The sequence below is a fragment of the Mytilus trossulus genome, chromosome 13 (genome assembly GCF_036588685.1).
Source record: "Mytilus trossulus isolate FHL-02 chromosome 13, PNRI_Mtr1.1.1.hap1, whole genome shotgun sequence".
NCBI lineage: Eukaryota > Metazoa > Mollusca > Bivalvia > Mytilida > Mytilidae > Mytilus > Mytilus trossulus.
The window spans coordinates 35,152,610-35,166,932 of NC_086385.1; positions in this window are offsets into that span (position 1 = coordinate 35,152,610).

The following is a 14,323-nucleotide window of genomic DNA, read 5'->3' on the forward strand; positions in this document are numbered from 1 at the left end:
AGCAAAATTTGATAACTTGGTGACAGCAAAATATGATAACTTGTTTACAGCAAAATATGATAACTTGTTTACAGCAAAATATGATAACTTGTTTACAGCAAAAAAATATGATAACTTGTTTACAACAAAATATAGAGACATCGATGGTTTTTTTACGCGGTCATTAAAAGCAAACAATGATAGACACTTTTGATCGAGCTTTTGGTCCAATGATTTTAGCATTTAAAGTCCATATGACCGTATGGCCTTCTTTAATGCGGAATCATATATGGCACTGATATTACCAAACACATAAAACTATCAAAAAGATAGACGAACTGAATGGAAAGAGAAAATTATTGAAAAAAAAGATTCTGACAGACGACAACCAACAACCACAACCGAAAAGTAGGCCAATAATATATTTTATATAAATATCTTATTTAACAGTCTTCAAACTAAGCCCTACACAGGGTAAATTTCATATCTTCTCTCAATTATAAAATGGTTAAGTAGATACATAAATCTGTCATCAACAACTGATTAGGGACAGATAATATTGCTTCAAAACAGATGTTTAAAACAAAAGCTAAGCGTGTAAATTTTTGATAACCACTCAAGTACAGAAATAACCAGATAAAACAACAAGTTAAAATGCAAGATCTTATGTTTTGCCTTTACATAGAATTATCAATATTATTACAATTTAAAAATTTGCATTTTTGTCAGCAATAGCTATAGGGTATTCCTAAATCTTTGAAAACATTTTTAGTATTAGTTGTGTATTTATTTCAATTGTTCATTTACATTGTAAAAGATGTTTTTATACTTAATATGAATGTAATATGTGTTGCTGGACAATAAACACATTAAATTAAGCAATCAATCAATTTTTCATTTTCACCTTGTTTTTATTCAAAGAAAAATATGGTTTATCATTGTTAACTTTTTATGCCATATATATATGATATATTTTTATTAGATTATGCATAATAATTCAATTTCATTGTTTGTTCATGTTGGTTATAATTTGCATGTACATTAAAGATATAAAAAATATTTCAAACATGAAAGTGGTTGTTAATTTCTGTTAAATGACATTTTCTATTTCAGCTTCAAAATTCAAATTATACCTTTTTTTTAAATAAACTTAACACTTGATTTATTAAATAAGACACAATTAAGAATCATTGATGTGTATTTACTATTAATACATTTGGCCAACAATTATCACTTCAAAATCAGGTTAACAAAACATGTGGTTTCTGTCAACTTGCAAATTTTAATTGAAATGACAGTTTAATTTGTATTTATGGTATTTTCTAAGTGATGCAGATGATAAGCCCAACATCATTTTGATGTGTTTTCTCGGGCATAGTTGCTGGAGGTAGACCTAGGTTAAGGGAAATAACTCTTAAAATCATCAGTATGTTTGTGTCAACCATTTTCATAAATATATTCAAAGCTTCTATGTTACATTGATTATTTTCAATCTGTTTCAGTTAAATGCTTAAAATACGTTGATGAAACTTGTTTTTTACAAACACAGAACTGATTTAAAGAGTTATCTCCCTGAACCAAGGTCTAACACCTTAAATGCCACGTTGATAGCGCTCTTTGATTTATTCGGACAGTGATTTGAAATATTAAAGAGGTCAATGCAAATTTTACTAAAATAAATATGTTTTATCTCAGTCAAACGAATAAACATGTTTTTGAATTTGACTAAAATAACTTCTCATAACTTCTCTACTTATTTGGCAGACAAGTAGGATTTTAGAAATTAGAGTACTCTAAGACTGAGTGAACTGATGTGAAAAATGTCTATCTGAGATAACAATGTATTTTTATGTCAGACTAGAAAATTAGGATAAAACTTAACTGCAGTAGGTTGAAAGCAGATATGGGTGTCGAATGTCAAGGTCAAGGCGAATTCCTTTTTCTGAATGGTATGGTAAATAAACCTTCGTTCAAGAGAAATCTACTTGACTTTGTCGTAATACATTTATTATGTTTTGTTGTTTCACGAAAGGACCTTGGAAATAGTCACATAGTGCAGAATTAAATGCAGTTAAACAGAATGATTTTGAAGCAAATGTAGTGCTATAAATTGTTCATTAAAAATCTTTGTGTGCGTTCATATCTGAGTCTGAGTCCGATAATTGTTCAAAAAGTTGGCATGACTCTAATACTTGATGATATCTTCATTGCGAATATACACGGTCTCGCTCTAAAGATTTCATCAGTGTGCATATAGTGTGTATATTCAGAACAGATTGAAGAGATTTCGAACATCGGTTAACTACTACAGAAGCTATTCTCTTATTTTCCCTCATTTGCTTCGAATCTATCTTTGTTTAGAAAACATGATGTTAGACTTTCCTATAAGGTTACAAGAGCGCAATTATTCGTAATGCATTTTCCATAGGGTACCACTAGTGTTCCGTATTTTTTTTCTCGAAGACTACACAAACTAGCGAAAAACGGGTGACAGTTCCTGTTACTAGAAATGCCAGTGTTGCATTACAACAAAAAAAAAACTATAGGGCATGCGGCTCAAATTGACTTAAAATGCTGTTGAAAAAGATCGTTTACTTTTTTCGCTTAATGCTTATTTTTAATGGCTCCGACGTGCAGAAATCAAAGATATTTTCTATACTTCGTAAAATATGAATAGGATTTTCGACAATTTTTAAACATAATTGGATAAGATTTCGATTAAATGTAATTTCAATCCTGTATCAACCAATCAAAAGCCGTATAGGATTCTATTCTGAGTACATCTTGGGGTAAAAAACTTGCCGGTTAAATGTAAACAAATAATTGCGCTCTTGTAACCATAACACCAGAGCTCTCGACAATGAAATTTTACTTACACAAGGTTAAGTACAAAGTTTGTGCTCGAAACACACAATCCAATATTTTGATTGGTTGATTTCTAAGTCAGGGTACAATAATCGTGCCCGAAATGTATAAGACGGCACTCTGAATATTGGTAAATGTTTAAACCGTTGATCCTGGTATCATTCTTAGTATTTAGAGAAAGTTTGTCTAACCGAGAGTGTACCATGTCAATTGATTTTTTTAGCATATCAATATTGTTTTTATTCCATGCATAACTTAACGGGTAAGATCTGATATCTTCAAATCAGTGTTTTCTGTTTCCCTGACCTGTTACAATTTGTATTCGTTGAGAATTTTTTGTTTGTCTGATTCAAATGTTTGAATGTTTGGATGAATCAAACTGTGATGCCCGTTGACTTTTTATTTAGCAACACTTTAAACACTTATGTATAGCGTTATAGATTTTGACAGTTTTTGATAAACATTTCAATCAAACTCGATATAAATAGCACTGTCCCATATAGAAAATACCTAGAAACCTTTGTTTACACTATGCTGGCATTAGTTATTATTTTACATTCTGCTTTTATAGCGCTAAACCCTTAAATGTGACCAAATACCTGTCGTGGAAAAAAAATCTTCTTTATTACTTTTTTTGCATAAACCCTAATATTGGCAAATGACCAACTGACCAATCGGCCTAGTGCCATCAGAGATGTTATCTAATACTTAAGCGTAAATACTTCAAAATCAGAAGACAATAGAAATATAAACTTGAACAAACATCAAACAAGAATATGTCAATAATTCACGGATGTGCACCGTGAAATTGGGTGTAAAACTCTACAGCATCATATAATAGGGAACCTGTGTACTAAGTTTCAAGTTGTTTGGACTTATTGAAGCTCATAAAAAACTAAATTGACAACAAATTTAACCAAAAACTTTAATATTACTGGCCATTTTAAATGTAAATACTATGTTTTTGTTTATTTATGTTGCAATTCAGTGTTTGTGTTTTTCTGTTGCTTTCCTCTTATACTTAGTTGACGTGTTTACCTCGGTTTAAGTTTGTAGCATTCATCTTATTGTTTTAATTTAAATTAATTATATTGGGTTCATTATGTAACGTTGCTTCATTTGCATTTATGTCTTATCCCTATAGAAAGAACCTTTGATAAATAAGACAACAATGTGTGTTTGACACCAAAAAACAATATTCAAGGGCTATGTTTTATTTGTTAAAATTCCTAAACCGGAATCCTTATCGGGATCGTTTCTAAATTTCCGGGAACGGTAAACAGTTCTGTAAAAATGACGATATTCTATCCCCTTTGAAATATTTTTTTCCCCAGGTACAACAGAACTTCAAAACCAAATCTTTATATATATATATATAAATATGAATTTAGTTAACGTTTGAAGTAATTTGCAGTAACAAAATCCATGACTTAAACAATTTACCAGTAACAGATTACGTTCGTTAAAATCTAAAACGTCACTGCAGACACGGGCATAGCGAACGAGTTATAAAATATCAACACCGTAGGATGCATGGTGTCTAAAGTAGCATCAGCATCCAAAAAAGAAAAGTTAACAAAAGCTAACATTGTCGTAATTAGGGGTGTGGAGTTTCCCGTGTAAAACTGACATATTTAAATCTAGGAAATGACAGTTATAAGCTTTTACATTTGATTTATCTAAAGTATGTTCCTTGGGTGAATTTTGTAAGTTTATTTAGAAACGTCTTTATTATTTATAGAAAAAATGTCATCAAGATAACGGTTACTGTTGTTGAATCCATCAAAATACTGTCCGTGTCCTTCAAATGTTTTGATTTTAAGTGGATCAAACTGTGAAGGCCCGTTGCTTTTTATTTAGCAACACATTAAACACTTATAGATAGTGTTATAAATTTTAACAGTGATTGATAAACATTTCGATCAAAATTGTTATAAATAACATATATATAACATACCAAATACCTAGAAAACATTGTTTATATCATGCCGGCAGTGTCCATAATTTATTGCGCAATACCCAATAATAATTTCAAATTCCTTTAAAAAAACCATCTAAATTACTGAAAAACTATCAAATTGATTAAAATCATTCTGTTGTGTAACAATGATAAAACCAATAGGCCTTCCACCTTCTGCGAAACTTTTTTCTAATGCTATAGAGTGAATACTTAATCCGAATACAGACAACAAATTACAAAGAGACAATAGAAACATACTCTAACAAACATGCAAAATTATGTTTTACCTGAACTGCAAAATAATATAAATAAAAGCCTGGAGCAACACGACCTGAAATAAATCTGCATATTTTTAGCAGGTGCTTCGGAAATGATATCATATACACATTATCCGACATTATTCGATTTCGTTCAGCCAACTGGTCACAATTGGTAACGATGCAAATTATCTATAATTTGAAACCTATATAAAAATGCGAAATTCTTACGAAATTGCATGTACGAATTATGCATTTTAGGTGAAAAAAGTTTCAAAACAAAAATACCAAGCTCCAAGGTAAATTCAAAAAAAGAAAGTCCATACAATTTGACGAATCTAAAGGCACGACCATATCGACCAACAGAACGAAAGAAAGGCAACTGTCAGATTCTTGATTTGTACGGGCATTTTTTTAGGGAAATTGTGGGTTATATTAAGCTTGGTTTTAAAACTAGCTTAAGCTCTTTCATAAAGTTTTTTTGCTGTTTTTTTTTTGGATAAACGTCTAAGTTACACGGGTAATTGAAATAAAATACCCTTTTAAATGTATGTTAGCGTACGTTTTTGTTGCAGTTCCGTGTTTCTGTTGTTCCGTTATTTTCCTCTTGTAGTCGATGCGTTTCACTAGGGTTCTAGTTTGTAACCAGGATCTGTTTTCGCTTTATCGCTTGATGACTTTTGAACAGGGTATGCTAATGTTGCCTTTGTTTAAAATGAACTGTATGGCATGCTCAGGGTAGTTGCAGAGAGCAATAGCACTTCACTAGGTTTCCGATCATCAAGTAAAATGACACGAAGCATATATTAACGTTTAACAAGTCTATACGAAATAACTTGGACATGTCAACTTCATAATTATAACTGATTTTCAGCTTTAACATTTATATTTGTATGTTGCTATGATGCATTTATATTTACGTCCTATCCCTAAGAGATATATAATTGTTTGGTTATATAGTGATAAAGGTTATAGCAAAATCATGACTGGTGTACCTCTATTTTTGACATTTTTTCAATTATGTTTGTTTGTTTTGTTCAGACGTTGTTGTCAATATAATGGAATTTTGAGCCACTGACATACAAGTGAGAGGTTTAACTAGCTTTGTAACTTGGTTTAATCTATTTCCGACCATTCAAGACTCTCTTAAGTAGTCCATTGACTCAGATCGAACAGCAAGCTATAACATGTATAAAGAGCCCTGTAATGATTAAAACAGAAAAACCAACAGTTTAATCTTTTATTTTTAAAGAAACGAGAAAAGAGAAACACTTGTGAACCACATAAAAAAACGACAACCATTGAACAGGCTGCTGACTCAGGACAGTTGCATATAAATGCTGATTGTTCAAAGGTTTTAAAAGACGCAAACCTTCACTCTAATTCGAAACAGCAGTGTAACATTACACCTAAAAAGACACAATATAAAATATCCATTGTTTCGCTCTATTTTGCTTACTTTGATTGGTGATTTTTTGGTTTCATTGAGGCATCTACACCTCCATGCATTCATATTTCAGTCAAGATGACATAAGATTGTCCATTTATAATAAAACCAGTCATTAAAGTGTAAAATGAAATTGCTGCAGAATGCATCGAATAATGGAGAATAATAAAATTAACAATAACACATTTTTATTTAGACATATTGTTATTGCTGCTAAAACGGATGAAACACAAGTTGCACAACTTATCAATGTCTACTCTGGAACACTTTTTGATTAAGAAGCCTTTCATTTTTGGAATATGATTAAAAGTTGATCGAAGTTTAAAAAAAATGTCGTGCTCAACTTACACTTTATCTGCATTTCCAATTAGACTTTTAGATTTTTAAGAGGAACACAATTTTATTTGTTAAAGGATTATATTTTATATTTACGCCAGACGCACGTTTCGTCTACAAAAGACTCATTAAAGACGCTTGAATAAAAAAATGTTAAAAGGCCAAATAAAGTACGAAGTTGAAAAGCATTGAGGATCAAACCTTTCTAAAAGTGTCAAAAAATGTTAAAAATGCCAATGAAAACGAATATACTGTCCCTTAAAATGCTGGAAACCATTGTGGAGAAAAGTGAAATCGAATTTCCTCGTGCATGGTAGACCAAAAGAAATTAACCATTTTAGCTAACCAGACTTTTAGCTAGCCACAGGTGAAAACGTATTTAAATAAAGACTTAAAAATCTTAGCGACATTGCATATTTGAAATATCTTGTTATTGTTGGGTAAAATGAGCAAATAAAAACAAAAAAAATAATTCAATGTGTGAATGCATCGGGTTTGTCTAAAATTCAATATTTAATATTTAGCATGATTTGCTGTCTTTTTCAGTGCACCTGAGATCTCCCAGATACTGTAGTAGGTTATGCATATAGTTATTAAAGGTACCAGGATTATAATTTAGTACGCCAGACGCGCGTTTCGTTTACATACGTGTTGTTTAGTCTTTATATTTTTAGTTATGTTGTCTTTTGAATTGTAAAGTGATGTGTGTATTTTTTTCGTTTTTCGTTCTTTGAACTGCCGTAGTCAGTTTATTTATTTTCAACTTATGAGTTTGAATGTAATAATGTTGTTTTTGCCTCTCCATCTAGAAGAAAATGTGTCTAATTCCTATTATACTGTAACCTTTCCGAAAGTCGTCCAGGCAATGTTAGAACTTATCAAAAGGACGATATTGAACATAAATGTTGGAAGTTAATATACAAAAAACTGATAAAGAAACAAAATGTATCTATTTACTGACAATTTTATGATTTAACTGTGTAAAGAAGGATAGTTTATTCATGTCTGGTATTTATCATTTACGTGTACTTTTGGTTAAAAAAAACCATGTCAATCTTGTCTGCTACTGATAAATTAAATGAATTGGAATTCACTTACTTGTTATTTACAATGATTCATTGATGAAAATTTTATGTCTCACACGTTGGGTTACTTTATTGAAAGTAAAAAAAAAACAAACATAGAGGAATATTCTAAGTGCAAAACATGTAGTTCTGAAGTTGAAATGTAATTCCCAGAGCATTCATTGAAGTCTGATGTGCAATGCTATAAGCTCGGCTGAATTTTGGTGAAGTTCTATAAATTTAAAAAAACGGACGATTAGAATTGAAATTCTGTATTCCAAATGGTCAGATTTCAGTGCATTTTCAAAGTCGGATTTTGAAATATTCTTTTTGATCAACTTAATGTCCTAAATATCACAAAAGCATTGACTACTCATAACACTCATTGGAATCGAACAATTACCTTAGAGAACGAAAATCAAATATGTTTTCGACAAATAAATATTGATTTCGAAAGATATATAAATAACAGCTGTTGATCACTGTGTCGTTAGGGGTCACAAAAACGTTTTTCAGTCAAAAAATAGTCTGGTGACCCATCTTTTTTATTTTATTGCTCAGTGATAATGTTTTGTGTTTTGGTCTGTTTTTCTTAAACTATAGGTCAACTATATTTGTTGTAATAAATAGGTTAGAATTATTAACAAATATTTTGACTTGTTACATGTAACGTCGAACGAAATTAGAGGTTTTGATTAGGTTTCCATTGCCGTAAGTATCTAAACGACTTTGTTCGAAAGAAAATCGTCACACTAAAAAAAAATCACAGAAAAGATATGCCAGACCGTAAACCTTCCCCCCTGAAATACAAAAAAAATACATAGTACGTTGTATTTCTTGTAATCAATACTTTGCCGAATGAAATGTGACAATAATTATTTTTATGGTTTGAATTGTTTCACATTTGTGATTTCGGGGCCTTTTAAGCTGACTATGCGACGTGGGCTTTTCTCATTGTTGAAGGCCGTATATAGTGACCTATAGCTATGTAATATCTGTGTCATATGATCTCTTTGTGGCGAGCTGTCTCCTTGGCAATCATACCACATTTACATCTTCTTTAAAACAAAATTATATTAATAAAGGTTGAGAAACAGTGCTGGTTTGTCTAAACCACTAATGGTAGCTTTTTAAATTGGTGTAGTTCTTGTTCTGGTAATTACACGACACAAATTGGATCAGTGCGATTTAAATGCAATGCACATAGAAAATACGTTTTTCTATGTTTTTTTTATAACCAAGTCTTCATTCCAAAATAATGATTTTGTTGTGTTGTAAATAGTACAATAACTCCGAGGAAAATTCAAAACGGAAATTCCGTTTTCAAATGGCAAACTCAAAAGCTCAAACACATCAAACGAATAGACAACTGTCATATTTTTGACTTGGTACAGGTATTTTCTTATTTAGAAAATGGTGATTAAACCTGGTTTTGAGAAAACCTTTCACTTGTATGACAGTCGCATTAAATTCCATTATATTGCCAACGATGTGTAAACAAAACACACAGACATAATAGGTAAGAATATCAAAAATTGGGATTCAGCGGTCAACAATTATGGTGTAATAATCTTAATTTCTGTCAATAAAAAACAAATGTGAAACAAAGAAACACAATAGCAGAATGACAGACAAATATTAATAAAAAAATAACCTTGTTAGCACAATGACAGGATGTATAAGTAATACGTAATATGTAAGATTCCCGCTGCTATTTTTGCTAAATAGGTGCAATTTGGGTACTCGGTGCAATCTGGGTACCGTTACGTTATATCGCCATCCTCTGCTTTACGAAAGTTATAACTGTAACAAAGATACACCAAAAGGCATATAAACAAAACACATTAGCAAACATGAAAGACAAACATATAAAAATATTACCACAGCACAATAACACAATAGCATAATGACGGGATGAACAAGTACAGAGCCACGTCAAATGGAAAATAAAAACAAACAAAACAGTAACATTTAATATAATTTTATCAATACACTAATTCAGATGATTAAATGTAAGATACAAAACGCTGTGAATATATATAGTCATTTATCTGCGTTGTAAACTAGTACAAAGAGGTTTATAAAGAAACAAGAGGCTCTCAAGAGCCTGAATCGCTCACCTTAATTCTTTTGGTTAAATCTCTCATCAATGATTATTTTGGCTTTTCAATTTATTTAAATGTTTTTTGGATCGTCCTATTTTCTTCAAAAGTAAAAAAAAACCAATTATTTTCTCCTATGTTCTATTTTAGCCATAGTAGTACGTCCCTGATAGTAGCTATGTTTCTTGACATACAAGGAAATAAAATATAAAATTTATACTAAATACTCTGAAACTCATTTAGCCTAAGTTTGGCTGAAATTGATACAGCAGTTTCAAAGGAGAAGATTTTTAAAAGTAAGTCAACATGATGAACAAATTGTGAAAAAAGTCCTTAAATGACAATAACTCCTTAAGGGGTCAATTGACAATTTTGGTCACTTGACTTAATTGAAGATCTTACTTTGCTGAACAGCATTGCTGTTTACAGTTTATTTCTATCTATAAATATATTCAAGATAATAAACAAAAACAGCAAAATTTCCTTAAAATTATCAATTCAGGGGCAGCAACCCAACAACAGGTGGTCTGATTCATCTGAAAATTTCAGGGCAGATACATTGTAGATCTTGACCTGATAAACATTATAGCCCCAGGTCAGATTTGCTCTAAATGCTTTGGTTTTTGAGTTATAAGCCAAAAACTGCATTTGGCCCCTATGTTCTATTTTTAGCAATGGCGACCATGTTTGTTGATAGATCATAACTTCGGATACAATTTACAAACTAGATACCCTAAGGAACATTCAGTTAAAGTTTGGAAGTATTTGGCCCAGTAGTTTCAGAGGAGAAGAATTTTGTAAAAGATTTTTAAGATTTACGAAAAATGGTTAAAAATTGACTATAAAGGGCAATAACTCCTAAAGAGGTCAACTGACCATTTCCGTCATTTGACTTATTTGTAAATCTTACTTTGCTGAACATTATTGCTGTTTACAGTTTATCTCTATCTATAATAATATTCAAGATAATAACCAAAAACAGCAAAATTTCCTTAAAATTATCAATTCAGGGGCAGCAACCCAACAACAGGTTGTCTGATTCATCTGAAAATTTTAGGGCAGATAGATCTTGACCTGATCAACAATATAGCCCCTGGTCAGATTTGCTCTAAATGCTTTGGTTTTTGAGTTATAAGCCAAAAACTGCATTTGACCCCTATGTTCTATTTTTAGCAATGGCGACCATGTTTGTTGATAGATCATAACTTCGGATACAATTTACAAACTAGATACCCTAAGGAACATTCAGTTAAAGTTTGAAAGTATTTGGCCCAGTAGTTTCAGAGGAGAAGATTCTTGAAATAGTTTACGACGACAGACGACGACAGACGACGGACGACGGACGACAGACGACAGACGACAGACGACAGACGACAGACGACAGACGACAGACGACAGACGACAGACGACAGACGACAGACGACAGACGACAGACGACGGACGACGACGGACGCCAAGTGATGGCATAAGCTCACTTGTCCCTTCGGGACAGGTGAGCTAATAAAAAAGGAAGTCTCGATGATTGCTATATCATTGCATATTTTATAAATTTCTGTCAACATAATAAAGATATCAGATTGAGGTGGCAATTGATTGTTTATGTTCAGGAAAAAAATGTTGTGAAGATAAATAATTTTATTTCGTTATAAATTGAGCTTATAACGTGATAATAATGTAAACGAGCTGTCAGCTTCAACAGTAATTTGTCATCGATTAAGAACATTTATGAAAGTATGAGTATATGTGTGTATACATATATCAAATAATGTAATGCAGTTGTATAGTACCATGCAGATCTGCTTTAGTTAGAAGCAGTTTCAGTAATTTAGTAAAAACACTTATCTTTCGATGGATTATGACAAATGTTAAATATTATATATGTCAATCAAATTACAATCATTTAAAAATACAATTTTATGGTTTATTTCTTTTTCTTCCTTGCAAATTGTGAAATTTGTTTGATAGAAAAGAGAAAGAAGTTGAAGAAAAATATAGTTGTCCTATTCGAAATTGTGCAAAACATCGAATAGGGCATTGCCTGTCATGCAAAATTAGGTTCAAAGAGAGATAACTCAAATTCGATTGTATGTTTATATACAAAAATATTCTTTATAAATTCAGGTTAACGGATGCAACAGAATACATTGTAACAATCCTTTAAACCGATATTTGATTTTAACATTAATTTCATAACCATGTGCCCGACCTCTAAATAATCAGAATTGTCTACAGTGACCGGATGACTTAATAATCATAACTTGAAGAAGCGATTTATAAATATCAAGGGCATCACTAGTGGTCTGAAAGAGGATTTAACATTATCTTTGAAAATATCAGAACATAACATAAATACGATTTTTTTGGGTACATTTTAATGGTTAATTTACAGTCTTATCTGACAAGTTTTTAATATTTTCAATAACAATGGCCAGCTGGCTATCAAATCAAATTGGTTTATAAATATTTGATCCTTTAAAAATTAAATCAAACATAAAAAGGTCCAGGACTGTCTATTAAATTCATATTGCAAATACATAGCTGTCATGTAAAATAGAAAAATATATATTCTCTTAACTAAAAGTACATATTATGTTATCACTCAAATTACTTTTCAAGCTCATTCTTAATCATGAAAAAAAGGCAGTGGTGGATCCAGAAATTTTCATAAGTGGGGGCACACTGACTGCCTAAGATGGGACCCGCTCCAGTCACGCTTCAGTAATTTCCTCTATAAGCAACCAAAAAGTAGGGGGCGGACCCCCTTCCCCCTAAATCCGCCTCTGCCAGTATTAATATTCGGTAAAATTCCAAAAAAAGGGAGGGGGCTCGATGGTCGAATGGGTCATCTACTGTATCACTAGTCTGTCAAAACTGAAGTTGTGAGTTCGAACCCTGCACGTCGAGAGTGCGTTCGAGTACAATCCTTATTGACCAGAATAGCTATTTTCCTGTCGAAGTTCTGTTTTTTTTTCTCGGGTAGTCCAGCTGCCTCCGCCAATACAAGCTGGTCACCTTGGTACACCTTGATACACCGTGAAAGATAGCTAATAGTGGTAAAAGTGGCACTAAAACACCAACAAATCATTACATAGAAAAATAAATATGTACGCTAACCGTGACGACAGTGAACAAACGCCACAAAACAAACAAATCTTAATGATATCTAAAGGTAAATTAACAATGTTCATCAATAGATAAATATGAAATAAGTCAAACTTAAAATACCCCCCCCCCCCCAAAAAAAAAATAAAATAAAATAATAAAACAATAAAAAAATAATTAAATAATTGATAATCAATTGAACAGACCATGACATATATGCAATATTTAACTATCTAAATGATGAAAAATGTATATAATATTATAAAAGAAGGTCTGTAAAAGGGGGAAGGGGCAAACGATCTTTCATTTTTTTATTATTTCAATTTTTAGGTATTTTTCTCTATTCTGTATTTTCCCCCATTATTCTCTATTCTATATATTTAAGCAGCCAATTATTTTATTTTCTGTATTTTTGACCTATGCTTCTCTGTTCTTTTTACTTTTCCCCTTCATTCTGCATTTTTTGTCCATTATTTTTGGTATCCATACAGACCCTCATATAAGATATGATTGAAAAAAAAACATAGATTCCTGATGGGACATGTGCATTGTGGTATAGTAAACAAGCGTTTTGAGATCCTAAATACTATTTGTGTGCCCCACCTGCAATAGTAGAGGGGCATTCTGATTTCTTAAATGTGCGTCCGTTCGTCCGTCCGTCCGTCTGTTCGTTTGTCCGTCTGTCTCGCTTCAGGTTAAATTTTTGGTTGAATTAGTTTTTGATGAAGTTGAAGTCCAATCAACTTAAAACTCAGTACACATGTCCCCTATGATATAATGCCAAATTAGAGCTTTGACCCTATTTCACAGTCCACTGAACATAGAAAATTATGGTTCGAGTGGGGGCATCCGTGCACTGTGGACACATTATTGTTCATAATATTTTCTGTATATGGAGTCATCTACAAAAAGTGAAAATAAATATGGTAATATTGACCAGCTGTGTATGCAATACATATTTGAAAGTGTACATATAGCATCGCCACCAAGGATAAATAAAATAACAATATGAAGGAAAGTTCAAACGTCGTTCTGTACCACCCCCCCACCCCCCATAAAAAAATGGAGATTTATAAATGAGAGTAAGAGTTGAGGTCGAGAAATGATTTTGTTTATTACGAAAGTCTAGATTGTTTACATATATATAAATACTTTGGTTATCTGCTGGCTCAAATATTTTCAAAACCAATATTTACACAAGCTTAAGTCCT